Consider the following 27,216-nt stretch of genomic DNA (forward strand, 5'->3'; position numbering starts at 1 on the left):
CTAACATTACATCAGCTTTCACAAACAATATGTTCAGAATAGCACCATACTAACATTCCTCGGTGCCCATGCACTGTGACACACACGTCCTTCCCTTTATAGTGCACTATAAAGGGAATAGAGTGCCATTTGGGAAACAGGTTATGTTAGTTAGTGGCAGATGTAGAAGCTGGAAAAATGACACCTCACATTAGCTGTGAGACAGGCTGTGTGTGCGTGCCTGCGTGCGTGTGTGGCTCTGAACTCATTTATGGTGTTGGATACTTTGGCCTCGATCACAGCAGACACATTTCCAAGAGTTCAAATATTTACATTTGTCCAATCAAGCAGCAGACAGTAGCGCATATAGTTCAGTTAGGTCATCAGTGTCCCACTCCCAGCTCAGAGCTTAAGGGATCCAGTACTGTACTGTAGCTCACAGAAGTGGGACCAAGTCATTGTTTTACAAGTCACAAGTAAGTCCTCAAGTCTTAGCACTCAAGTCCCAAGTCAAGACCGACAAGTCTCAAGTCAAGTCTCAAGTCCTAAACTTTGAGTTTCGAGTCCTAAACAAGTCATAATATGCTCTTCACCAAATGTAATACGATTTCATATTTTTAACAAGAGTAATAGTTAATATATTACATTTACAGCAATCATGAATGCTTTTAAAAATATATACACTGCTCAAAAAAATAATAATGGAACACTAAAATAACACATCCTAGATCTGAATGAATGAAATATTCTTATTAAATAATTTTTTCTTTACATAGTTGAATGTGCTGACAACAAAATCACACAAATATCTATGGAAATCAAATTTATCAACCCATGGAGGTCTGGATTTGGAGTCACACTCAAAATTAAAGTGGAAAACTACACTACAGGCTGATCCAACTTTGATGTAATGTCCTTAAAACAAGTCAAAATGAGGCTCAGTAGTGTGTGTGGCCTCCACATGCCTGTATATGACCTCCCAACAACGCCTGGGCATGTTCCTGATGAGGTGGCGAATGGTCTCCTGAGGGATTTCCTCCCAGACCCGGACTAAAGCATCCGCCAACTCCTGGACAATCTGTGGTGCAACGTGGCGTTGGTGGATGGAGTGAGACATGATGTCCCAGATGTGCTCAATTGGATTCAGGTCTGGGGAACGGGCGGGCCAGTCCATAGCATCAATGCCTTCCTCTTGCAGGAACTGCTGACACACTCCAGCCACATGAGGTCTAGCATTGTCTTGCATTAGGAGGAACCCAGGGCCAACCGCACCAGCATATGGTCTCACAAGGGGTCTGAGGATCTCATCTCGGTACCTAATGGCAGTCAGGCTACCTCTGGCGTGCACATGGAGGGCTGTGCGGCCCCCCAAAGAAATGCCACCCAACACCATGACTGACCCACCGCCAAACAGGTCATGCTGGAGGATGTTGCAGACAGCAGAACATTCTCCACGGCATCTCCAGACTCTGTCACATCTGTCACATGTGCTCAGTGTGAACCTGCTTTCATCTGTGAAGAGCACAGGGCGCCAGTGGCGAATTTGCCAATCTTGGTGTTCTCTGGCAATTGCCAAACGTCCTGCACGGTGTTGGGCTGTAAGCACAACCCCCACCTGTGGAAGTTGGGCCCTCATACCACCCTCATGGAGTCTGTTTCTGACCGTTTGAGCAGACACATGCACATTTGTGGCCTGCTGGTGGTCATTTTGCAGGGCTCTGGCAGTGCACCTCCTGCTCCTCCTTGCACAAAGGTGGAGGTAGCGGTCCTGCTGCTGGGTTGTAGCCCTCCTACGGCCTCCTCCACGTCTCCTGATGTACTGGCCTGTCTCTTGGTAGCGCCTCCATGCTCTGGACACTACGCTGACAGACACAGCAAACCTTCTTGCCACAGCTCGCATTGATGTTCCATCCTGGATGAGCTGCACTACCTTAGCCACTTGTGTGGGTTGTAGACTCTGTCTCATGCTACCACTAGAGTGAAAGCACCACCAGCATTCAAAAGTGCCCAAAACATCAGCCAGGAAGCATAGGAACTGAAAAGTGGTCTGTGGTCCCCACCTGTAGAACCACTCCTTTATTGGGGGTGTCTTGCTAATTGCCAATAATTTCCACCTGTTGTCTATTCCATTTGCACAACAGCATGTGAAATGTATTGTCAATCAGTCTTGCTTCCTAAGTGGACAGTTTGATTTCACAGAAGTGTGATTGACTTGGAGTTACATCGTGTTGTTTAAGCGTTCCTTTTATTTTTTTGAGCAGTGTATATTTATTACTTTCCAAATTAACATTATATTTCCATTGAAATACATGGGTAGCCATGAAAAAGACCCCCCCCACCCCCATGGCTATGGGGCTCAATCGGGCGATGTAGGCTTGTACACAATCGCCCAACCTTAACACACACAGACACACACATACCCTCTGTGTGTGGTTACAGTAGGTTAACGTATGTCAATGGTTTTAGGAACAGAATTTAGCAGGATTTAGGCTACCAACTGCCTAGCCAGTTGTAGCTCAATCTTGGGTACAATGTTCACGTTCCCGCACTGACTGACTGTGTGGAGGCTCATTGATTTAACCTTCCGTTAGCCTACATGCTACACTAGCAAAGATATAAATTATATAGCTGTCAGCTATATTAGCCACGACTTACCGTTCTTTGTGCTGCTTCAAATGTTGAACAAAGTTTGAAGTTGTTGCGCCTCCATCTCTAATCTTCTTCCCGCGTGATTTGCAATTTGCAATCCGTTTTTTGTTGATACAGCGTAGTCTTTATATCTGAAAATAATAATTTTGGGAATCATCTTTCCAAGGGCCCCATCTGAATTCACCCACTGACGTTCCTCCTCACTGACACGAACAACTTTTTTGTCGGTTGGCACAATTCCATTGGCTGCTGTCTGATTCAAACTGTAATCTGTTAAATGAAGGGTTGATGCGCTGCACACTTTTTTGATAGCACCATTTTCAATATCTGGGCTTGAGGAGGGTATCAAGTCAGGTCGAGTCAAAAGGCTCAAGTCCAAGTTAAGTCACGAGTCATTGGTGTTAAACTTAATGTTGAGTTGTAAGTCATCATATTTGTCACACGAGCATGACTCGTGTCCAAGTCATGTGACTCGAGTCCACACCTCTGGTAGCTCATAATAGTCTCCCTGACACAGAAGAATCAGTCGCGCACACACACACTCACACCGTCGACCGTTATGGATGTTGTCCCCATTCCCTTCCTCCTCTGTCTGTCTTTCCCAGCTTCAAATGCACTTTTGAGGTGGTTTATTTTCATCTAGATTCTGTTTTGGACCACTTCAGTGGTCTCCCCCTGTTTTCTCCTTGATTTATTTTCTCTTGCTCTCTGTGTTAAGCACTGCAACTGAAATGACAGCCATACAGGGGTCAGAACCAGGCTACCATCATAGATTTATCAGTGAACATATGACCGGATAAGGTGCTAAAAAGTCTTCTGAGATCTCATTTCCACCCACAATGTTAGTTTTATTAGGTTCATTCTAAAAACAAAAACCAGATATGTATTATTAACAGTATAAAATATGGAATACATTTTTACAAGTTTCGTAAAGATCTTATGAACTATTCTCTTATTGATGTTCGAGATCATTGGTAATATTATAAAGAGCTATTGTTGGGCTACCGACATAATACTGTATAAATCTACACTGAGTGTACAAAACATTAGGAACACCTGCTCTTTCCATGACATGATCCCTTATTAAGGTAACTCGTTAAATTCACTTCAATCAGTGTAAATGAAGGGAAGGAGACAGTTTAAAGAAGGATTTTTAAGTTTGAGACAATTGAGACATAGATTGTGTATGTGCCATTCAGAGGGTGAATGGGCAAAACAAAAGATTGATATGCCTTATATGGCTGTGAACGCAAGAGGAATGAGTCTGCCCTTTCTGTCGTTTCCCCAAGGTGTCTGCAGCATTGTGACGTATTTGTAGGCAGATCGTTGGAAGATTGACCATAAGAGACCACATTTACCACGTGTCCGCCCGGTGTCCTGCGCCGAAATTGGTGCGCAAAAGTCACCTGCCAGTATTTTTCCATGGGGCACAGAGAGAGAAGCAAGCTTCCATGAACTGCATGTCAATGAAGAGATATGTGAAAAAACACCTTGAGGATTGATTCCAAACAACGTTTGCCATGTTTCGGTCGATATTATGTAGTTAAGGTATGGTGAAAACATCAGAAGCTCTTAGGTGCCAGGTGCACCGGTTTAAGTGTCAAGAACAGCAACGCTGCTGGGTTTTTCTCACTTAACAGTTTCCTGTGTGTATGAAGAATGGTCCACCACCCAAAGGACATCCATCCAACTTGACACAACTGTTCAACGCATTCAACACCTTGTAGTTCATGCCCCGGAGGGCAAAGGGGGGTGCAACTCAATCATATTATTAGGAAGGTGTTCCTAATGTTTTGTACACTACAGTAGCTCTTTATCTTTTATTTCTAAGTGAGGACTCATCTGAAGGAGATGAGCTGTGTATGATTCAATAGCAGTCCTTTAAATGGGAGGCATCAATGCAAAATGATATACATGAGGATGAGGCGTCCCAAATAGCACCCTATTCCATATAGTGAACCACAATGGGCCCTGGTCAAAAGTAGTGCACTATAAAGGGAATTGACTGCCATTTGGGATGCAAATTATGTTAGGCAGAAGCCACTGGAATACAAGGAAAATCTGTATAGAGATAAATTTGATGTTGATTCAAAAAAGCGGAATAATCACTCACACTCTATAATACAATCAAAGCCCTCTAGTTATGTCTAGCTTACTGCAATTCTTGCTTCAGTGTTTGCACGGCTATTCTTTATCTTCTGTAGTCACAGTACCCAACCTGACAACGATTATTGAATGAGCTTATATAAGTTGGATGATGAGCTATGCGTCTTGATAGGCAAGCTCCCTGTGAACACACTCCTCAGTTGGGTAATATGTCATATATCGCTGGCTGGATGATACATTTCAGGCCCGTGAAGTAGAATGGCTGTGCAGAGTGCATCATAATTCCAGCTTCATTCAACTGTGAATCTACAACAGTGAGACCATGAATCCAGACATCTCTGCCATGACATTTTACATATGTTGTGTACACACATAGACAAACATACACACTAACATTCCACATATACTGTACGCTGTACATATAGACATACAGTACAGACTATACAGCTCATCATATACACACACACACAAAGATACACACATCTTCATACGTATCATACACTACCGTTCTAAAGTTTGGGGTCACTTAGAAATTTCCCTGGCCTTCTAGGCAGAGTAGCAAAGAAAAAGACATATCCCAGACTGGCCAATAAAAAGAAAAAGTTAAGATGGGCAAAAGAACACAAACACTGGACAGAGAAACTCTGCCGAGAAGGCCAGCATCCAGGAGTCGCCTCTTCACTGTTGACCTTTAAACTGGTGTTTTGTGAGTACTATTTAATGATGCTGCCAGTTGAGGGCTTGTGAGGTGTCTGTTTCTCAAACTAGACACTCTAATGTACATGTCCCCTTGCTCAGTTGTGCACCGGGGCCTCCCACACCTCTTTCTATTCTGGTTAGAGCCAGTTTGAGCTGTTCTGTGAAGGGAGTAGTACACAGCATTGTACGAGATCTTCAGTTTCTTGGCAAAATTTTCGCATGGAATAGCCTTAATTTCTCTGAACAAGAATAGAAGGACGAGTTTCAGACTAAAGTTATTTGTTTCTGGCCATTTTGAGCCCGTAATTGAACCCACAAATGCTGATGCTCCAGATACTCAACTAGTCTAAAGAAGGCCCGTTTCATTGCTTTTTTAATCAGCACTACAGTTTTCAGCTGTGCTAACATAATTGCAAAAGGGTTTTCTAATGATCAATTAGCCTTTTAAAATTATTAACTTGGATTAGCTAACGCATTGTGCCATTGGAACACAGGAGTGATGGTTGCTGATAATGGGCCTCTGTACGCCTATGTAGATATTCCATTAAAAATCAGCCGTTTCCAGCTACAATAGTCATTTACAACATTAACAATGTTGCTTTTCTTTCAAAAACAAGGGCATTTCTAAAAAATAAGCATTTGTTCTTAACTGACTTGCCTAGTTTAATAATAATAATAGTTAAATAATAATAATAGTTAAATAAAGGTAAAATAAATAACTAAATATGTATATATATGTCCGAGTCTGTAATACCTACATGTTTTAAGCAGACCACCATAGTCCCTTTGCCCAAGAACAATAAGGTAACCTGCCTAAATGACTACCGACCCGTAGCACTCACGCCTTATAGCCATGAAGTGCTTTGAAAGGCTGGTCATGGCTCACATCAACACAATTATCCCAGAAACCCTAGACCCACTCCAATTTGCATACCGCAGATTCACAGATGATGCGATCTCTACTGCACTCCGCACTGCCCTTTCCCACCTGGAAAGCTAAGGATTCTGGGACTAAACACCTCCCTCTGCAACTGGATCCTGGACTTCCTGACGGTCGTCCCCAGGTGGTAAGGGTTGGTAACAACACATCCGCCACGCTGCTCCTCAACACGTTGGCCCCTGAAGGGTGCCTGCCTCCCTGTTCACTCATGACTGCACAGCCAGGCATGACTCCAACACCATCGTTAAGTTTGCCGATGACACAACAGTGGTAGCCTGATCAACGACGAGACCGCCTATAGGGAGGAGGTCAGAGACCTGGCCATGTGGTGGCAGGCAAACAGCCTCTCCCTCAACATGATCAAGACAAAGGAGATGATTGTGGACTACAGAAAAAAGAAGATAGAGCACGCCCCCATTCTCATCGACGGGGTTGTAGTGGAGCAGGTTGAGAGCTTCAAGTTCCTTGGTGTCCACATCGCCAACAAACTAACATGGTTCAAGCACACCAAGACATTCGTGAAGAGGGCACGAGAAAACCTATTCCTTCTCAGGAGACTGAAAATATTTGGCAGGGATCCTCAGATCCTCAAAAGGTTCGACAGCTACACCATCGAGAGCACTGGTTGCATCACTGCCTGGTATGGTAACTGCTCGGCCTCCAACCACAAGGCACTACAGAGGGTAATGCGTATGCGAATAATTTTGCACGCCCAATTTTTCAGTTTTTGATTTGTTAAAAAAGTTTGAAATATCCAATAAATGTCGTTCCACTTCATGATTGTGTCCCACTTGTTGTTGATTCTTCACAAAAAATACAGTTTTATATCTTTATGTTTGAAGCCTGAAATGTGGCAAAAGGTCGCAAAGTTCAAGGGGGCAGAATACTTTCGCAAGGCACTGTAAGTCCTCAGTATGTTTCAATGCAATTCAATCAACTCTGTGTGTGTGTGTGTGTGTGTGCGTGTTTGTGCGCGTGCATGCATGCCATAATAGTAGTTTTACTCGTTCTCAATATTTCTAATATTATTTTATAGAAAACTATCCTGGGAGTATGATCTGGACACATGGAAGCCTTTGTGTATAATTTGTTCCATGCACCAGTCAATGAGATATGATACCCTGTACATGCAGACAGGCGATTCAAACAGGGAGAGGCAAACTCTGTCCATCAACAATGTATCTTTGTGTTTCTAAACACAGTGTAAACGTGAGGGGGCCTTACAGGCCTGTCACAAGTGGCACCCTATTCCCTATATAGTGCATTACTTTAGACCTGGGCCAACAGGACTCTTGTCAAAAGGATTTCACTATGTAGGGAATAAGTTGTCATTTGGGACAGGGCCACAGTCTCCCCAACCATCCTTGTCCCTGCCAAGCCACATTCCTTCAGCAGCTGCCATTTTTTACATCTGCTGCATTGACGTGGTTTAACTTGACTGTAGTCAGGAATTTACTTAACTTTTAAAGGGACACTTCAGGATTTTAGCAATGAAGCCCTTTATCTACCTACACAGATTCAGATGAACTCATGGATACCATTTTTACGTCTCTGTGTGCAGTTTGAAGGAAGTTGCTAACTGGTGTAAGCGCAGTTTCTAACTGGTGTTAGCACAGTATTTAACAGGTAAGTTGACTGAGACCACATTTGAATTTACAGAAATGACCTGTGGAATAGGTACAGGGGAGAAGAGATAAATGAGGTAATTGGAAGCTGAGGATGTTTAGGTGACGATGATGGTATGAGTGTCAAAGGATAAGGATACTGTTAAGAAGGATACTGTTGGTCCTAGAATTGCTGCTCAGGTACTGCTTGCCGTGCAGTAGCTGAGAGAACAGTCTATGACTTGGGTGACTGGAGTCTTAGACATTATTTTGGGCCTTCATCTGACACTGCCTAGTATATAGGTCCGGGATGTCAGGAAGCTTGGCCCCAGTGATGTACTGGGCCGTACGCACTACCCTCTGTTGCGCCTTCCAGTCAGATGCCGAGCAGTTGCCATTCCAAGCGTTAATGCAACCGATCAGGATGCTCTCGATGGTGCAGCGTTTTGAGGATCTGGGGACCCATGCCAAATCTTTTCAGTCTCCTGAGGTGGAAAAGGGTTGTCGCGACCTCTTCACAACTGTCTTGGTGTGTTTGGACCATAATACTTTGTTGATGATGTGGACACCAAGGAACTTGAAACTCTCGACCCGCTCCACTTCACACCCGTCGATGTTAATGGGGGCCTGTACAGCCCTCCTTTTCCTACAGTCCACGTTCAGCTCCTTTGTATTGCTCACATTGAGAGAGAGGTTGTTTTCCTGGCACCACACTGCCAGGTCTCTAACCTCCTCCCTATAGGCTGTCTCATTCTTGCCGGTGATCACTGCCCATGGGCATTGGGATATTTTTTGACCATAGGAAAGAGTGGCTCTTACTGGCCCTCCAACAAAACTTCCAGCAGCATCTAGTCTCCCGACCAGGACCAACCATGTTTAGCTTCAGAGGCAAGCCAGCAGTGTGATGCAGGGTGGTATACTGCTGGAAGTCTATTGTCTCCTTCCAGTCATTGTGCTAATACTAGTTAGCATTGGCTCGCGAAGCTAACTCTGACTTCCTTTATATTGGATGCAGAGACGGTATCCCTGGGTTTTTCTGACTCTGGGGAAGTAGATAAAGGGCATCATTGCCAAAATCCCGAAGTATCCCTTTAACAAATACTACACACAGAACAGAAACATAGACCCAAACGTTTTTTCCTCTTCTCTTCCTTATTCTTGATCCCCCAGCTGTCATTATATTATGAGTGGTTATGGCGCCTGTTCTAAAGCTTGCCCAATGTTACTTCTTCTGCTGAACTGGTGCATGTGGGACATTTCTGACTTAACCCAACCTTCACTGTCATTGGACATGGAATGGCAAATATTTTTTTTAACTTGAGTAGAGAAATATTTGAGTGACTTCCTCGTTACCATGGTAACACGACTGTTTAAGAGGACAGAACAGAGAATACCAAATCCAGAATAACGTACAGAGAATATTTAATCCTTAAGAATAGACAGAACAGAGAATACCAAATCCAGAATAACGTACAGAGAATATTTAATCCTGAAGAATAGACAGAACAGAGAATACTTAATCCAAGGGAAATTGGGAGAATGAGGAAAGTACACTGAACTAAATCATGGGTCTTGCTGACGACATAGGTTCTATTATTCCTTAGATGATGACATTCAGAAACTAAGTTATACCTGGTTATAGCTGTGTTTAAACATGCTCTTAGGACCTTGGGCCAGGGAGGTAGCCTAGTTAGAGTGTTGGGCCAGTAACCAAAAGGTTTTCTGGATCAAATGCCTGAGCTGACAATGCAGTTAACCTGGGCCCCGGTAGGCTGTCATTGTAAGTAAGAATTTGTTCTTAACGGACTTGCCTAGTTAAATAAGAAATAAATGGTGAGGTGAAGACAATAACTGGGTCTAAGTGATGATGGTTTATGAAAGGAGACACTATAAGAGCAGCCAAGTCATGTTGGTAAGAGTCTTGTATTTTCTCTCAGTAGGGATCTACAGGCTGTTTCAAGTCAAACTATCAATAATGTGGATTTGGCCATCAGCTACTTGTATCTACCTGTAATCTGGTTCTCTTTACCTCGTTTTGGCAAAGTGTGTGTGTGCGTATGTGTGAGTGTGCGTGCGTGCTTGCATGCACGTAAAAGCTTGACATTGTTTGTAGCAGCTGTTTCGCCAGGTCCATCTCAGGAGAACAACAACAGGTCAATTATGAAGAGAGGATTATGAAGGTTAGGAAAAAGCTGAGGGGACACGCAGCTGAACCTGGCTTTTTCTTGCTCTGTGTGCGTGTGTGTGTGTGTGTGTGTTTTTACACTTCTGCTATAGCTGCAGGCTATGTGTGACTCCTGGCTGGACTAAGACCTGGGATACAGGGGAGAAATTCACAGGAATTATCCTGAAATAAACACTCAAGGAATCCCTCTACATATGGCTGTGCATAACAGATTTGTTTTGCATTTTGGATGCAATTTTATAATGATCTTCTCAAGGTGTCCACTGGGGTATTGAGTGTATATGAAAGACAATTGCATCACAACGTTTTATGGTATTTGTAGTGGAAACTAAGAGCTCGATTTAATACATATCTCCGAAGTTCAGCACTATAGCTCGCTTGAAAATGTTACGGTAATTTCCGATTGAGTTGACACATGCGGCATTTACCATGAGTGCAGTTTCAGGCGAATGTGGGAACATTGCTTTCAATTTCAGTCACGCTACGGCGCTGAACCTCTGCGATACCAATCGAAGAGAGCATCTCTGGTCATCCCTACTGCCTCTGATCTGGCAGACTCATTAAACACAAATTCTTTGTTTGTAAATTATGTCTGAGTGCTGTAGTGTGCCATTGGCTATCCATAAATTAAAAGAACAAGAAAATGGTGTCGTATGGTTTGCTTAATATAAGGACATTTATTAAATGAATCATACTTTTACTTTCGATACTTAAGTATACTTAAAACCAATTACCTGTAAACTCAAGTAGAATTTTTCTGGGTGACTTTCACTTTTACTTGAGTCATTTTCCATTGGAGGTATCTTTACTTTTACTCAAGTATGACAATTGGGTACTTTTTCCACCACTTCTATTTTCACACCAAGATCAACTGGTCTAAATCAGCACTACTACATCTTAACTCAGCTATGGGAAGCATGCATCTACCACCCATGATGCCAGTGAAGAAACAAATCACCAACTTATGCATTACTGTATCCTCCTCTATTCACACTACTGCAGGAAGAACTATTTAGAAACCATTCAGAAGATATACAAAGATGGTCCGCTATGTCCACTTCTTTGCATGTTAGAATCGCAATAATTAAAATGAATGTCCTCTCTCATATCAATTTTATGGGTTCCGTGTTACCACTGACTCCTCCTATAGACTATTGCTCTAAACTTGACTCTGTCATAAAGAAGTTCATTTGGGGGGGGGGAAAGAGACCACTAATTAAATATGCAACACCACAGAGAACAAAAGTATTCAGTGGCCTTGCAGTACCAAATCTGAAATTGTTTCACTTATCATTCCAAACGAATTTCCTGAAGACCTGGTTATACCCAGAGGCTTCTGTTCCTTGGCGTGCTGTAGAAAAGTCAATAATTTCACCAATTAGATTACACAATGTATTGTTTTCTGGATTGGACTGGACTGGATCCTAAAAAAATGCTGTTATTGTTTGGACCCATTATAGCATGTTCAGTAGATGTGTGGATAGCTACAGAGAAGCATATGAGATCTAATCTTAAATGGCTTTCATACTATCCTATATGATGTAATAAAGAATTCTTAGTGTGTAAGACACACATCAGATTCTTGGTCTAAGAAGTGTATTTATATTTTCAAAGACATTTTCAATTTGAATGGACTCCTCAGTTTCCAGGAAATCCGCCAGTGTTTTAATGTCCCAGGTTCATCATTTTGTCTTTACCTTCAACTCCGCCTATCCATGAGAGTCTATGGGGTCCCCTGGGGAGCAGAACTAGCAGTACACCCATTGGTCAAACTTCTGACGGAAAGACGCCCCTCAAAAGGACTTGTTTCTGATGTCTATAGTCAATTAATTCTAGCAGCACAAAAAACATGAACTCTACCCACTGTGTGGGAAAAGGATTTTACACTTGCTGACAGACACATGGATTGGGAGACGGTATAGAAAAATATATCTGGATCATCGAAAAAAACAATCACCAAATTCATTAATGAAAACATTTGCCATAGAACCTATCAAACACCTCAAAATCCATCGCCATTATGTGAGTTCTGCACCACACTGGTACTTTTCAGAATGTGTTGTGTAAATGCCTTTTCTGGGGGAAAGCCAACAACATCATTTCTGTCCTTATAGATAAAATACTGCTGTTAGATCCAATAGGGATGCTGCTTTGTGATGACTCTGATTTGCACTCGTCAGAACGCCAACAGATAGTGTGGTTGGCAGGAACCACAACCGCTAAGATAATGATTGTACAAAGGTGGATTCAACCTCATCAGTTACCATTGCAACAATGGCTGCTCAAATTTAAAGAAATTGTACTTATGGAGCTCTCCACAGCCATGGTCCACAGGGCCAAAGTGTCCACTCTCCAAATCAAATTTCAAATCAAATCAAATGTATTTATATAGCCCTTCGTACATCAGCTGATATCTCAAAGTGCTGTACAGAAACCCAGCCTAAAACCCCAAACAGCAAGCAATGCAGGTGTAGAAGCACCGTGGCTAGGAAAAACTCCCTAGAAAGGCCAAAACCTAGGAAGAAACCTAGAGAGGAACCAGGCTATGTGGGGTGGCCAGTCCTCTTCTGGCTGTGCCGGGTGGAGATTATAACAGAACATGGCCAAGATGTTAAAATGTTCATAAATGACCAGCATGGTCAAATAATAATAAGGCAGAACAGTTGAAACTGGAGCAGCAGCACGGTCAGGTGGACTGGGGACAGCAAGGAGTCATCATGTCAGGTAGTCCTGGGGCATGGTCCTAGGGCTCAGGTCCTCCGAGAGAGAGAAAGAAAGAGAGAATTAGAGAGAGCATATGTGGGGTGGCCAGTCCTCTTCTGGCTGTGCCGGGTGGAGATTATAACAGAACATGGCCAAGATATTAAAATGTTCATAAATGACCAGAATGCTTGAATAATAATAAGGCAGAACAGTTGAAACTGGAGCAGCAGCACGGCCAGGTGGATTGGGGACAGCAAGGAGTCATCATGTCAGGTAGTCCTGGGGCATGGTCCTAGGGCTCAGGTCCTCAGAGAGAGAGATAGAGAGAGAGAAGGAGAGAATTAGAGAACGCACACTTAGATTCACACAGGACACCGAATAGGACAGGAGAAGTACTCCAGATATATCAAACTGACCCTAGCCCCCTGACACATAAACTACTGCAGCATAAATACTGGAGACTGAGACAGGAGGGGTCAGGAGACACTGTGGCCCCATCCGAGGACATCCCCGGACAGGGCCAAACAGGAAGGATATAACCCCACCCACATTGCCAAAGCACAGCCCCCACACCACGCCAAGGTGTCCACTCTCCACAGCCAGGATCCACAGGGCCAAGGTGTCCACTCTCCACAGCCAGGATCCACAGGGCCAAGGTGTCCACTCTCCACAGCCAGGATCCACAGGGCCAGGATCCACAGGGCCAAGGTGTCCACTCTCCACAGCCAGGATCCACAGGGCCAAGGTGTCCACTCTCCACAGCCAGGATCCACAGGGCCAAGGTGTCCACTCTCCACAGCCAGGATCCACAGGGCCAAGGTGTCCACTCTGGACACATGGAAAAAAGCATCAGGGGATGTTTCTGAACTCTTAACCAACGGGCCTTTACATCCATGAATGTGTATCAATAATTTGTCATTATTTCTGAGACTATAATGGTGTATTGTTCAGTAGATTTACTATGGGCGAAGCCAGACACATTTGTAATCAATACATTAGTTGAGGAATTTATGAATTACAAGCTGAATGTATTTTTCTGTTTATATTTGTCTCCAAGCATACTGAGTGGTATGTGTCCTAAATGCACCCTATTCATTATTACTGCACTACTTTTGATCAGAGCCCTATGAGTCCTGGTCAAAATGTGTGCACTACATATTGATTGGGGTGCCATTTGGGACACAGTAAGGACTGGATCTAATGAACTTACTGTTGGAGCATCCTATCCTCTGCAAGGTAACTAATTACTTCAGTATGGTGAAGAGGTTAGATTTCCTCATCAAAAAATAGGAAATACTTTACTCTTTTTTTAATTTCATGGATTTTCAGGAATCATTTTTTTGGTTCTTGGATTCAAACCTGTGTGATTTTCCTCTTACGGTATCTGAGTTGAATTCCTTTTCTGTCCGGGGTAAAAACAAGGTGATCTGGAATCTGTCAAGTCGTCCGCCAAGCGAGCATCTCCACTTGTCCATCTCCCGCTCTGAGATAACAGCACTTAGTTCCGCACCGCTTTTCAAATCTTTCAGCAAATGTGTGTCTTCAACTTCAAGCCCACCAGACAAACACAAACCTTTGCCCAAATGAAACCCTATTCCCTACACAGTGCACCAATTTTGAATACAGCCCCATTTGCCCTGGTCAAAAGTAGTGTACTACATAGGGAATAGGGTGCCATTTGGGACACAAAAGAAAAAAGAAAACCTGTTGGAATATCGCTTAGTATTTTCGATGGAAACTATTGCTCAGATGTGGGTGTTTTGCCAGGTCACTTAATGAGAGATGAGAACAGAGAGATGGGTCAAAACACCTGATATAATTATTTTGGCAAGTTTCAGGGATAGCTGTCTGAGAGCCGGATAGAGAGAGCGAGAGGGGGAAGGGAGACGGGGGGAGAGAGCAGTAAGTTCCAGAAAGAGAAAGGGAGAGGCAGAGGTTAGCTCCAGCTGGCTTGGGGTCCGGGATCATGTGCATCCAGTGGATTCCCAGTGGTCCCTCGCTAAGCCGCTGGCCCTTCATAGAGCCCTCGTCTGATTGGTCCTGACTGACTGATGGAACCATGGGTGGAGGGCTTTCCAGGGCCGGGCAGCACCATTCCGCTTGGGGTGTTTAGTGTTCACTGCTATTGGCTTGGGAAGGACTCCTTTAGACTCTCTGTTTTTGTATTTTTTCTCTCTCCCTCTGTCTCTCTCATTCTCTCTCTACCTTTGTATGTTTCTCTGTCTCTTCCTTTCTGTCTCTCCCTATACCTCCCTCTCTCTCTCTTCTCTCTCTCTGTCTCCCTCTAACCCCCCCCTCCCTGGAGTGAGAGTACCTTGGCCCCGACCCCGCGGTAGGGCTCAGGTTTGGGTGGCGAGCAGAGCAGTGGTGGCATGGTAGAGCCATTAAAATAAACTGAAGAGGAGAGGAAAGGAAGAGGAGAACACCACACCCAGAGGACAAGGACACACCTAGAGGCTCGCCTCTGTGCCATGAATTCACTTTTCCTCCAGCTTCACTGTGGAGGGGAGACAGCATGATCCCGGCACAAAGGCTTGATTGTCCACTCTCCACACGGTCTCAATAGCATTGTATACAATGCACATGTATTCACCACAATAGGTATGAAAAACGTTGACGCTGTAATAAGTCGATGTGCACGACGCACAAAGAAGGCACAACTTTCTGAAAGCAATGTTTGAGAATCCCAATGAAGGAAGTGAAACAAGACCAGTGATACCAAACACCATAGCCCAGTGTAACAGTGTATATGTGGCGACAGAGACATCCCACTGAGGGGTTGTCTGATTTGTTTGTTTAGCTCTGAAAATGCTCTTTAGAAAACCACATCCCTCCTGTATTGTAAATAAATATGTCCCACATCTGTTGTTGAATCATGGCCTGCGTCCCAAATGGCTTTGCACTACTTTGACCAGGGCTCTGGGAATGGGAATGGGGTGTGATTTGGGACATCGTAATGGGAAGAATTAAGACCATCAGAACAGCGGTGGGTGACGTTTTTTCACTTCGGAAATTAAATGACATAATTCATGCTCTCCTCCCTTGTATTTGTCTTTAGTGTTTCACTACTGAACAGAAACCAGACAATTGCATGTAGCTTAATTAATGGATTGCCTTTTCAGAATAATTCACAGAAGAATAAGAGACTGAAGAAATACGCCAACAGCCTGTGTTTGAACCGGGGCCCAATTTTCGCGAGGCTGTATGTTGAGGGATATATCCAGCAAACAAGACCGGGCTGGGAGGGAAGGACGACTTTAACCCAGAATGCCAAAAGTGAAAGTTTAAATGTGTTTTTAGCAGATAACACTGTTGAGTTTGTTGTTTTGTCAGACAAATACACACAGTATAGTTTCTTCTAAATCATTCTATTTTATGTCAAATGTACTGATGCAAGAGTTTCATATTTGTTATCAAAATAAAAATAACATGGTTGTTTTTTCATGTTCGAAAGTTGACAGAAAAATAACCCAGTGGTTGAACAAAAAATTGTAAAAGTTTATATATTTCCATGAATATATTTTTTTTCTCAGGATCGCAAATTGAGCAATAAGGCAATATCATACAATTTCTTCAAGGGTTTATTCAATGTTTTGTGGAAGTAACCATAGTATCACGAAAGTAAATGTTACATAAAAGCGAAATCAGACAATACAATGAGATATTATTCATTTGGTCATTGGATAACAATCCAGTCTCTATCAAAAAATTTGAACTCATATAACTTAACAATAAAAAAACAGACTATTGTCACCAGCTTTTTTTTTTTTTTACAATCCTTAATAATTTATAGATTTTCAAAAATATGACAAAAGTAAATTGCTCTCCGTTTGTCCGTTGTTGTTTTGAAAGCATTAGTTTGTGCACAGGAAAGGAAAATATCGATCATACCGAACCGAAGCTTTGGGGTATTCCCTGCATATACTGAACATTAGGAAAACATTCCTAAAATTGAGTTGCACCCCCCAGACGAGGTGTTCTTAATGTTTTGTACACTCAGCGAAGTTGCTGAGTGACTACAGGTATAACAATGGCTGTTCTGTTCTGTGCTTCAGGAGCCTTAGTTTCTCTGGCAACTGTGTTCCTTATGAAGGGGGTTGTATTCCATATGGAATGGGCTGCATTCCCTGTGAGGTGTGAGGGTTGTGCCCCAGCTAAACATATGGATGGATTATTAACACACTGAGCGAGGGAAAAGGTTACCCTACAGCGCCTCTTACAGGATCAGGTGTATAAAAAACACATGTGGACGGAAGTCTCCCGCATGAGAATATAGTGCCTGGGGATTGGCTAGTGTGATTCCTTAATTTATTACGCTGCTACCATAGGCACACTAACAAAAATAAGTGTGTATATGTGTGTCTGTGCGTAGTTTAACAAGATATGTATAATAAACACATTGTTTTTTCCCCCTAAACTCAATCCCATAAATTCTCAGTGACGGCTTTTCCTCTTGTTTCTTTCTAGTGGAGAACAGAGAGCTAAGTGCAGCTTATAACGGTTTGCACATTCAAGATTAAGAGTTGTTTCTAAAAGTAACTTTGTGCAGCTTTTCTCAATCACCCCTTGATCACAAGCACAGTCTCGGTTGTCAAACAAAGGGCCCAAACAGCAGAGAGAATAAAGAAGTGTACATTTTTGACACATAAACAGTACCTTGAAGATATACATACAATTAGTGAGTCGGCAGAAAATGACCGACTACAGTTACTCAAACAGTCTAACTTGGTTTCTCTCGGTTGCGTACTTGGCATCGGGGTTGCTACAATGTAAATAACCTATGTACTGTACATACTTTAGAAGTATTTCAGGAGGAGTCTTTCCATTCGGTCAAAAAAACAACACTTAATGCGGTATGGCTAGGTAAAACTATCATAGAAACAGAACAACCTCTGCGATAAACAAACTCACAATAACAAATACTTGAACACGTGTCGCTTTGCCTTCTGAGATAATACTGAGGGGAAAAAAATAGGTCAAACAGTAAGTCTCTCTCTCTCTCTCTCTCTCTCTCTCTCTCTCTCTCTCTCTCTCTTCTTGTAAACAGCAATTTGAATGTGATTCTAAACAGCTGAGGAGGAGTGTAGGATCAAACGGCCTGGTGAGCTAGTCTTTTTTTCCACTGTTGAAGTACCTTGTTCTGAACGGAAACATGTGAGAAGAGACGGCAGCGACACTGTAGTTCATATAATACAACACTGATAACAGAAACAAAAGCATCCCTTTTAGTTCATGCCACTCTTCGTTTCAACAGCACTTTGCCGACCAAACCTTCGACCAGGTGTGCGTGTGACTGTGTGCGCCTGCCTGCGTGTGTATGTGCACGTGAGCGTGCCTGTATGATGGTGCTAGTTCAACATTTGCTTGGGCTTTCCAGGCTAAAGCCTTGATAAGAATACTTCCACGTTGGAAAAGAAAATCCATGTGGAAAATATGATGGTGGTGGTGACTATCAACAGAACAGTGGATCTGCTGCTATCCTATCGATTCTAACCCTCAAGGGCTTCATGCCAGTGTTAGTGTGTTTTGCTGCACTGGAGTGAACTTTATATATATTCACAGTTATTGTTGGCAGGTCTGTTGTATTCTGTCTGAGACATAACAGTGTTCAATTTACAGTCATAATGAGGACTCAGACAAAACATACACAATGCCATCAGGGAGATGTGGCTTAACATGGTGTGTGTCTTGATAAATTAGATCAGTTCAGATGTTATTTAACAGCTGTGCCTCGATGATGAGCTAAATTCATCCAAGTTCTAAGGCACATATCAGGGAGAAAGGGACCGCTTCAGAAGAAGCTTATATGACCATATATTTCTACTTCACTCACCTAGCCACTTCAAATAGTCCTTTATGTTCCCAGAGACACTCTGTCTGTACATTATTTACCACACAGGGTGTGTTGCTCTGCTTCCAAAAGGCACTTTGGCAAAAGTACAATACAAATTTCGGAGTATAAAAAAGCGAATAAGTTAACATTACAAAAGTGTCTCGTTGAGAACAGAATAATGCAGTTAAAGATGATCATATCAACACTTGTCTAATGCAGTACTGCAGGTTGAAAAATAAACACATCGACCGACACACAAAATAGGTTGTCTTAAGTTCTGTTGCATTTATACTGACTTAAACCAAACAGAACCAAAGAAGAGAGTACTTGTTACTTGTTTCGTCTTTTTGACTGACTCTTCAGAGTGAGTTTTCAGAGGGAATGTTGGTGTTGCATAGAGAGTGGAAGGGAAGATAAGTTGGAGGCAGACGACTCTGGTGATAGGCGCTAGTACTTCTGCACCAGAGGCACTTTGACAGTCTTTACTTCTGATATATGAGAGGACTTCTGGATGATGCAGCTCGTCGTCCCTGATGCATTGCTGTCCTTTCCCTGCGCCAGGTTAGTCAAGGCCATGGCTGCGTTGATCTCTTTCCAGTACGTCTCGTCTTTGCCCCGTACCTTCTCCTTCAGAACGCCACCCCTGAACACAGCACACAGAGAGAACGAACGCAGAGTTTAGAGGAGAGGTCACTAAATAACACCGAGAGAGAACACAGATTTAGAGGAGGGGGAAACCTTACACAGCATGCAGGAGAGAGACGGAGAACGCAGTCAGAAGAAGGAGAACATTGCAGAGAGAGAGAGAGAGAGAGAGAGAGCAGATAAAGAACACAGAGTGTCTGTGTCTACCTGTATGCTGTCCTCGAACTGCATTTTCTCTCACAACACACACAGAGAACGTCACAGAGTTAGAAGATGTGAAACTACACACAGTGCAGAGGAGAGCACGCAGAGTTGGATGAGAAAGAGGTGAACAATACACACACAGAGAAGAGAGGCAGAACAAACACAGCGTTGGAGGAGGGGGAGTTCTATAAGTAGTTAATAATCATAGGGAGAAAAAAAACATGCAGAAGGTATCTGTAAAATACACTCACTTGTCACATTTACTTGATGCATGATCCATGGTTTCTGGAATCACAACAGTAAAATATTAAGGATTTTCTTGAGGGCTGGTGAGGTGGTGTGTGTGTGTGTGTGTGTGTGTGTGTGTGTGTGTGTGTGTGTGTGTGTGTGTGTGTGTGTGTGTGTGTGTGTGTGTGTGTGTGTGTGTGTGTGTGTGTGTGTGTGTGTGTGTGTGCTGCAGTAACATGTGTTTCTCTGTTTCCGCTCTTGATTCAGATGTCAAAACAAATAGTAGCCATGTAATAATGGACATATCTACAAAACTAAAAAGGCACTGTAACTATCATATTTTGACATGAATCACACCTGCACTTTCTGATATTTATGAATCCTACACTGTATACACTAATACTTTCCTTTGAAAATAAATGAGACTGAGAATATATGATTGTGTTGAGAGGAGAGAGAGAGAGAGAGAGAGAGAGAGAGAAATAGAGATACGTATCTTCATATGCTTAACCAACACACACATACTCAAATAGTAGCCGTTTATAGCTCATATGAAAAATATTAGTCAGGAATAAAACAATGAAGTCAGTCAATCGGTCTGTTCACAACCAGGCCCATCTATTGTTCTGTGTTCTCACTGTGTGATTACCAGACAGACCTTAAGGTAGAAGGACTGTTATGATGGTGCGTGTGATTCTGTGTGTGTGTGTGTGTGTGTGTTTTTGTGTGCATGCTTGCGTCCGTGCATGTGTGAGCGTATGTGTGTGAGTGTATGTCTGTATGTGTGTGTGCTTGTGTGTGTTGGGTAATAGTGGCACAGTTGCAGCAGGCCTCATGTGCTCTCACTAGCTGCCAAGCTGTAGAGAGCTTCGAGAGGGGGTAGGAAGTAGGGTGGGAGGGTGGGGTGGTGGTGTGAGGGGGCAGTGTTTGGGTCCAGGGCTAGCCTCTGCCTAGCGGCGAGTTCTAGCCAGTGATGATGATGACACTGGCTTGGGACCCTCCAAGCCCATTAAAAGAGACCAGAGCATCTGGATTTCCTGCTCATGAAGCCTTCAGGCAAACACTTTGAATTAACAAAACACATGGCTAAGGCCAATGAGCTGCTTTTAAGGAGGGAGGGTGTGAGGGGAGAGAGATGAAACTAAGAAGGAACCCGTGAGTGTCTGTGCTAAAGTTAACACTACCACAAAGCTTCAGGTCTGTCAGATTTGCTGTGGAGAATTGTGCCTTTCTCTGAAGAATTTGTACAGTAATACCCAGCATTCTTTGCTTAGATAATCAGCTGTCTGTGTTTGAGTTGAGTCTAGACCAGGTGACTGATTTGGGTGAGGCTCTATCTCTCTTTCTTTTTCTTCCATTTCTCTCTCTCTCTCTCTCTCTCCCTCCCCCTCTTTCTCTCTCATGTGGACGCCAGCTGCTTTCATTTACGATGATTGCCCTCCCAGATCGCCCCATAGACTCAGAGACACGGAGGAGAGACAGACGCTCGCCTAGCATCGCATTTCCCCTTAAAGAAAATGTTTGTAACAAGTATGAGTCCCTTTAACAAGCAGACACTTGTACCGCCAACACCGCAAGTCATTTTGTTACACTAATGAAAATCCCCATCGCACATTTGCACTGGAATTTGTTCCCACACTTCTAAATAGCAGGGAAGGAGGGTCGGGTGGGGACAGAGTTGTTAGTTACAGTCATTTCTCCTGCACAACTGTGGAGCTGGAAAACCATGTCCTCACTTCCTCCTGCAAGGGTCCCAGAACCCCTCCGACACCGGAGAATGGACAGACGGATTTCACCGCTGCGCACCGCCGCCTTTCACCTCACCCGTTCATTTTTCCAAAGACTTAAATCCGGAGTCCAGACCGGGAATACAGACTCCTGCAGGGCCAAACAGCAAAACACCTAATCATTCCAAACGCCTTTCTCTCCTCGCTGGCTGCTTGTTTTCCCGAAAACGTTCACATGTGCCGTGACCCGCGTTGACCTGCAAAACCCCAGGCTGATACGAGGCTGATTATGACATTTCCTGTTGTTTCCTGTTCCTCTCAGTAATAGTTTAACTCCACAGAGAGAGATGGTCTTTAGGGGGATAAAGTCAACTCACCTTGTTTGAGATTCTAAGAGAGAGAGGGGAGGAAGGACAGAGAGAGAGGAAAAAGTTGTGAGGCGATTACAAAGAGAACAAACCGCAGCTTGGGTTTCAACTCTTTAGAACATTCCTGAATACTCGTCTGGCCACATCTCTCTCTCTCTCCCTCTTTTTCTTTTGGTTCTTATCTCTCACTTCATCCCCTGAGTCTCTCCCCTCTCTTTTGCTCTCTCTCACACTCTTTCCTTCTCTCTTTATCAGTCTCACCAGTTCTTTCTCTCTCTCTCTCTCTCTCTCTCTCTCTCTCTCTCTCACTCTTCCTCTGACTGGAGTGACGTACAGTAACACACTGTGTTTAAGGTGCTTCAGATTGACCGTTCACGGGCAGTCCAGCCAAAACAAATGCAATTATGTTTCTCCCTTTGCTTTCGCGAGGAAAAACTATATCTGTTATATGTCAAGAACAAGCATTTCTTCCACGGCTTCACAGGCCATTTAAAAACCTTGAAATGAGTACAATGTGTTTTCTTCTTCACCCTCCTTTCCCTTTCCAGCTTTGCTCTCTGACTTCTGATTGAATTGACCTAATTTTTTACTTTATCTCTACAATATTAGGTGAAAACCCTTCTACTTTGTTAGACTGCTGTAATACTTTGCAGGAATTTGCAGGGGTCTACTCATACGTTAGTAATCAGTGGAAATGACAAATTACCCAATGGAATACGATCATTTTATGGTAAGAAAAGTGGAGGTGCCAAAACATGTTTGCTTCCCCTATTTTGATAGTGGGGGAGCAAGCACTCTGTTTTCTCTACGGCTCAGGTGCCAATGGTTTAGCATATTTCAAGGACATGTATCTCTATCTAGTCTCCCTGACTAATACCAGTACTAGAGAAAGGATTGGGACTGATTTAAAATATGCTCCATTCATTCTGTATAATATTTAATTACATCGTTTTAATGTGCTGTAAATTGTTATGTTGTAATGTTCCTACATGGATATATTAGCACAATGTTTACAGGAAGGGTTGGTTGCTAAGGACGACAAGCCATACAGCAATACCCTACAAGGGATTATGGCATTGCTACAAGACACCTTTTTGCATCTTTTGTCTTGTTACTGTAATCTGCGGTTGTGGTGTTTCTGATAAGGCGAGTACAGAGCCTGACTGTTTAGTAGGCTCAAAGGGAATATCTGCAGTTGACCTGTGTCCAAATACCTTTTTTTCCCTTTTGAATTTTACCACTTTTTCTCCCCAATTTCGTGGGGAGAAAGTAGCTACTATCTTGTCTCATCGCTACAACTCCCGTACGGGCTCGGGAGAGACGAAGGTTGAAAGTCATGCGTCCTCCGATACACAACCCAACCAAGCTGCACTGCTTCTTAACACAGCGCCCGGAAGCCAGCCGCACCAATGTGTCGGAAGAAACCTTGGTTAGCGCACCCTGCCCGCCGGTGCACGATGAGACAAGGATTTCCCTACCGGCCAAACCCTCCCTAACCCGGTTACGACAGAGCCCGGGCGCGAACCCAGAGTCTCTGGTGGCACAGCTGGCGCTGCAGTACAGCTCCCTTAACCACTGCGCCACCCGGAAGGCCCGTCAAATACTTTTCTATCGGATCAATTGCAACAGGCAAGCTCAATCAAGCACATATTAAAAATAGATATTTCAATTATTATTTGGACCCAGATCTGATCTGCAGAAGTGTGTAGACTTAGGCTGAAAAGCCGTTGCTAGCCAGGTTCCAGTCCAGTGTGTTAGCTAGAGCAAGGGCAGCCAGTGAACTCCAATGTCAACATTCCGAATCGCTCCACAGGTAGTATCACACATTTCACTTCATTACAGTACAAGCCGTTTGATTTGTTTGATCGTAGCTAGCCAGCTCCCGTCTTTGTATCTAAGACAATTGTGTAGTCTAGAGCGATTATCAGGTTAGCTGGCCAGCTATTGTCGGTCTTTCAACGTAGCTAGTAGCCCCGAATGGTAGTAACTATTACAGTACAACGGTTTGTTTTGTTTGCGTAGCTAGCTAGGGCATAGCCGTCTTTGTATCTAAGACAGAGCTATTTCCGACCCAGACCCGAAGGCTAGCAGCTACATAGCCGTCTTTGTATCTAAGTCAATTGTTTAGCCTAGAGCGATTTTCTAGGTTAGCTACAAGCCACTACCAGCTAGCCTACTCCAGCAGTACTGTATCATTTCAATCATTTTAGTCTATAAGATTCTTGCTACGTAAGCTTAACTTTCTGAACATTCGAGACGTGTAGTCCACTTGTCATTCCAATCTCCTTTGCATTAGCGTAGCCTCTTCTGTACCCTGTCAACATGTGTCTATCTATCCCTGTTCTCTCCTCTCTGCACAGACCATACAAAGCTCCCACCGCGTGGCCGCGGCCACCCTAATCTGGTGGTCCCAACGACCCATAGCCTCTGGAACTGGATCTGCGGCCAACAAGGCAGAGTTCATCTCAATTTATGCCTCCCTCCAGTCCCTCGACTTCCTGGCACTGACGGAAACATGGATCACCACAGATAACACTGCTACTCCTACTGCTCTCTCTTCGTCCGCCCACGTGTTCTCGCACACCCCGAGAGCTTCTGGTCAGCGGGGTGGTGGCACCGGGATCCTCATCTCTCCCAAGTGGTCATTCTCTCTCTCCCTTACCCATCTATCTATCGCCTCCTTTGAATTCCATGCTGTTTACCAGCCCTTTCAAGCTTAACATCCTTATCATTTATCGCCCTCCACTCGGAGAGTTCATCAATGAGCTTGATGCCTTGAAGGACGGCTCACCTCTCACAGTCCTGGGCGACGTCTACCTTTGACTCATTCCTCTCTGCCTCCTTCTTTCCACTCCTCTCCTCTTTTGACCTCACCCTCTCACCTTCCCCCTACTCACAAGGCAGGCAATACGCTGACCTCATCTTTACTAGAATAAACCTCATTGCAACTCCCCTCCAAGTCTCCGACCACTACCTTGTATCCTTTTCCCTCTCGCTCTCATCCAACACTTCCCACACTGCCCCTACTCGGATGGTATCGCGCCGTCCCAACCTTCGCTCTCTCTCCCCCGCTACTCTCTCCTCTTCCATCCTATCATCTTCCCTCTGCTCATACCTTCTCCAACCTTTCTCCTGAGTCTGCCTCCTCAACCCTCCTCTCTTCCCTTTCTGCATCCTTTGACTCTCTATGTCCCCTATCCTCCAGGCCGGCTTCCCCTCCCCGCTCCGTGGCTCGATGACTCATTACTGAACAGAGCTCCGGGCAGCAAATGGAGGAAAACTTTGCGGACCTGGCATCCTTTCACTCCCTCCTCTCTACATTTTTCCTCTGTCTCTGCTGCTAAAGCCACTTTCTACCACTCTAAATTCCAAGCATCTGCCTCTAACCCTAGGAAGCTCTTTGCCACCTTCTCCTCCCTCCTGAAACGACATCCGATCCTCGTTTGAAACACCGCTGGTTCTGCTCACACTGCCCTACCCTGTGCTCTGACCTCTTTCTCCCCTCTCTCTCCAGATGAAATCTCGCTTCTTGTGACGGCCGGCCGAAAGCTTGACCCTATCCCCTCCTCTCTTCTCCAGACCATTTCCGGGGACCTTTCCCTTACCTCACCTCGCTCATCAACTCATCCCTGACTACGTCCCTTCCGTCTTCAAGAGAGGAGAGTTGCACCCCTTCTGAAAAAACCTACACTCGATCCCTCCGATGTCAAAACTACAGACCAGTATCCTTCTTTCTTTTCTCTCCAAAACTCATTGGCCAGCTCTCCCACTATCTCTCTCAGAATGACCTTCAATCCAAATCAGTCACAAGACTGTCATTCAACTGAGAGTGTATCACGGAATAAAGCTAACTCTCTCTCCTCTGCTCTCATCCTTCTAGACCTATCGGCTGCCTTCGATACTGTGAACCATCAGATCCTCACCCTCTCCGAGTTGGGCATCTCCGGCGCGGCCCACGCTTGGATTGCGTCCTACCTGACACAACCAGGTGGCTGGCTCTCACCACTGGCAGGGCTCTGTTCTAGGCCCTCTCCTATTCTCGCTATACACCAAGTCACTTGGCTCTGTCATAACACACCACTGATGACAATCGCATCTCTGCATGTCTGGCAGACATATCAGTGTGGATGACACCTCAAGCTGAACCTCGGCAAGACAAAGAGCTGCGGGGAAGGACTGCCGTTCCATGATCTCGCCATCACGGTTGACAACTCCATTGTGTCCTCCTCCCAGAGCGCTAAGAACCTTGGCGTGATCCTGGACAACACCCTGTCGTTCTCAACCAACATCATGGCGGTGGCCCGTTCCTGTAGGTTCATGCTCTACAACATCCGCAAGTACGACCCTGCCTCACACAGGAAGCGGCGCAGGTCCTAATCCAGGCACTTGTCATCTCCCGTCTGGAACTCGCTGTTGGCTGGGCTCCCTGCCTGTGCCATTAAACCCCTACAACTCATCCAGAACATCGCAGCCCGTCAACCTTCCCAAGTTCTCTCACGTCACCCCGCTCCTCCGCTCTCTCCACTGGAGCTGAAGCTCGCATCCGCTACAAGACCATGGTGCTTGCCTACGGAGCTGATAGACCAGCACCGCAGTACCTCCAGGCTCTGATCAGGCCCTACACCCAAGCAAGGGCACTGCGTTCATCCACCTCTGGCCTGCTCGCCTCCCTACCATTGAGGAAGTACAGTTCCCGCTCAGCCCAGTCAAAACTGTTCGCTGCTCTGGCCCCCAATGGTGGAACAAACTCCCACACGAGCCAGGACAGCGGAGTCAATCACCACCTTCCGGAGACACCTGAAACCCCACCTCTTCAAGGAATACCTAGGATAAGATAAGTAATCCTTCTCACCACCCCCCCTTAATGATTTAGATACACTATTGTAAAGTGGCTGTTCCACTGGATGTCAGAAGGTGAATTCACCAATTTGTAAGTCGCTCTGGATAAGAGCGTCTCTAAATGACTTAAATGTAAATGTAAATGTAAGTCCCATAAAAGCCGTGTTTGTGTGACGCCTCCTGCAGGTTAGGAGCAGAGCAGAGTGGAGCAGAGGGTGGGGCCACAAGCGTGGTTTACCCAGAATCCCCGACCCAGACCCAGGCCAGAGCCCAGCAGGGCCACCGCCTCCGGGAAGGGAACGACGGATGGAGAGCTGAGCTGGAAATGGATCATCTCAAGCTAAAACTCAATTTCCAACTTCCTTTGCCTAAAACATCTAAAACTCTGATTTTTTTTTTTAAATGACCGTGCCAAACAAACTATAAATTGTCAATAAACCATAGCAGGACCTTTTATTATTTTTCTGTTCTTTTGGGGGGTTTCTCCTTCTTTGCCACTGAACTGAA

At 44.4% G+C, this 27,216-nt stretch overlaps 1 pseudogene; it reads right to left on the minus strand.

Moving 5' to 3' along the window:
• Window positions 1–16,430: 16,430 nt before the first annotated feature.
• LOC135517551 (homeobox protein Mohawk-like) overlaps window positions 16,431–27,216 on the minus strand; it is a 30,984-nt pseudogene continuing 20,198 nt past the window's right edge.

Source organism: Oncorhynchus masou, chromosome 28 (assembly GCF_036934945.1).
Source record: "Oncorhynchus masou masou isolate Uvic2021 chromosome 28, UVic_Omas_1.1, whole genome shotgun sequence".
Taxonomy (NCBI): Eukaryota; Metazoa; Chordata; class Actinopteri; order Salmoniformes; family Salmonidae; genus Oncorhynchus; species Oncorhynchus masou.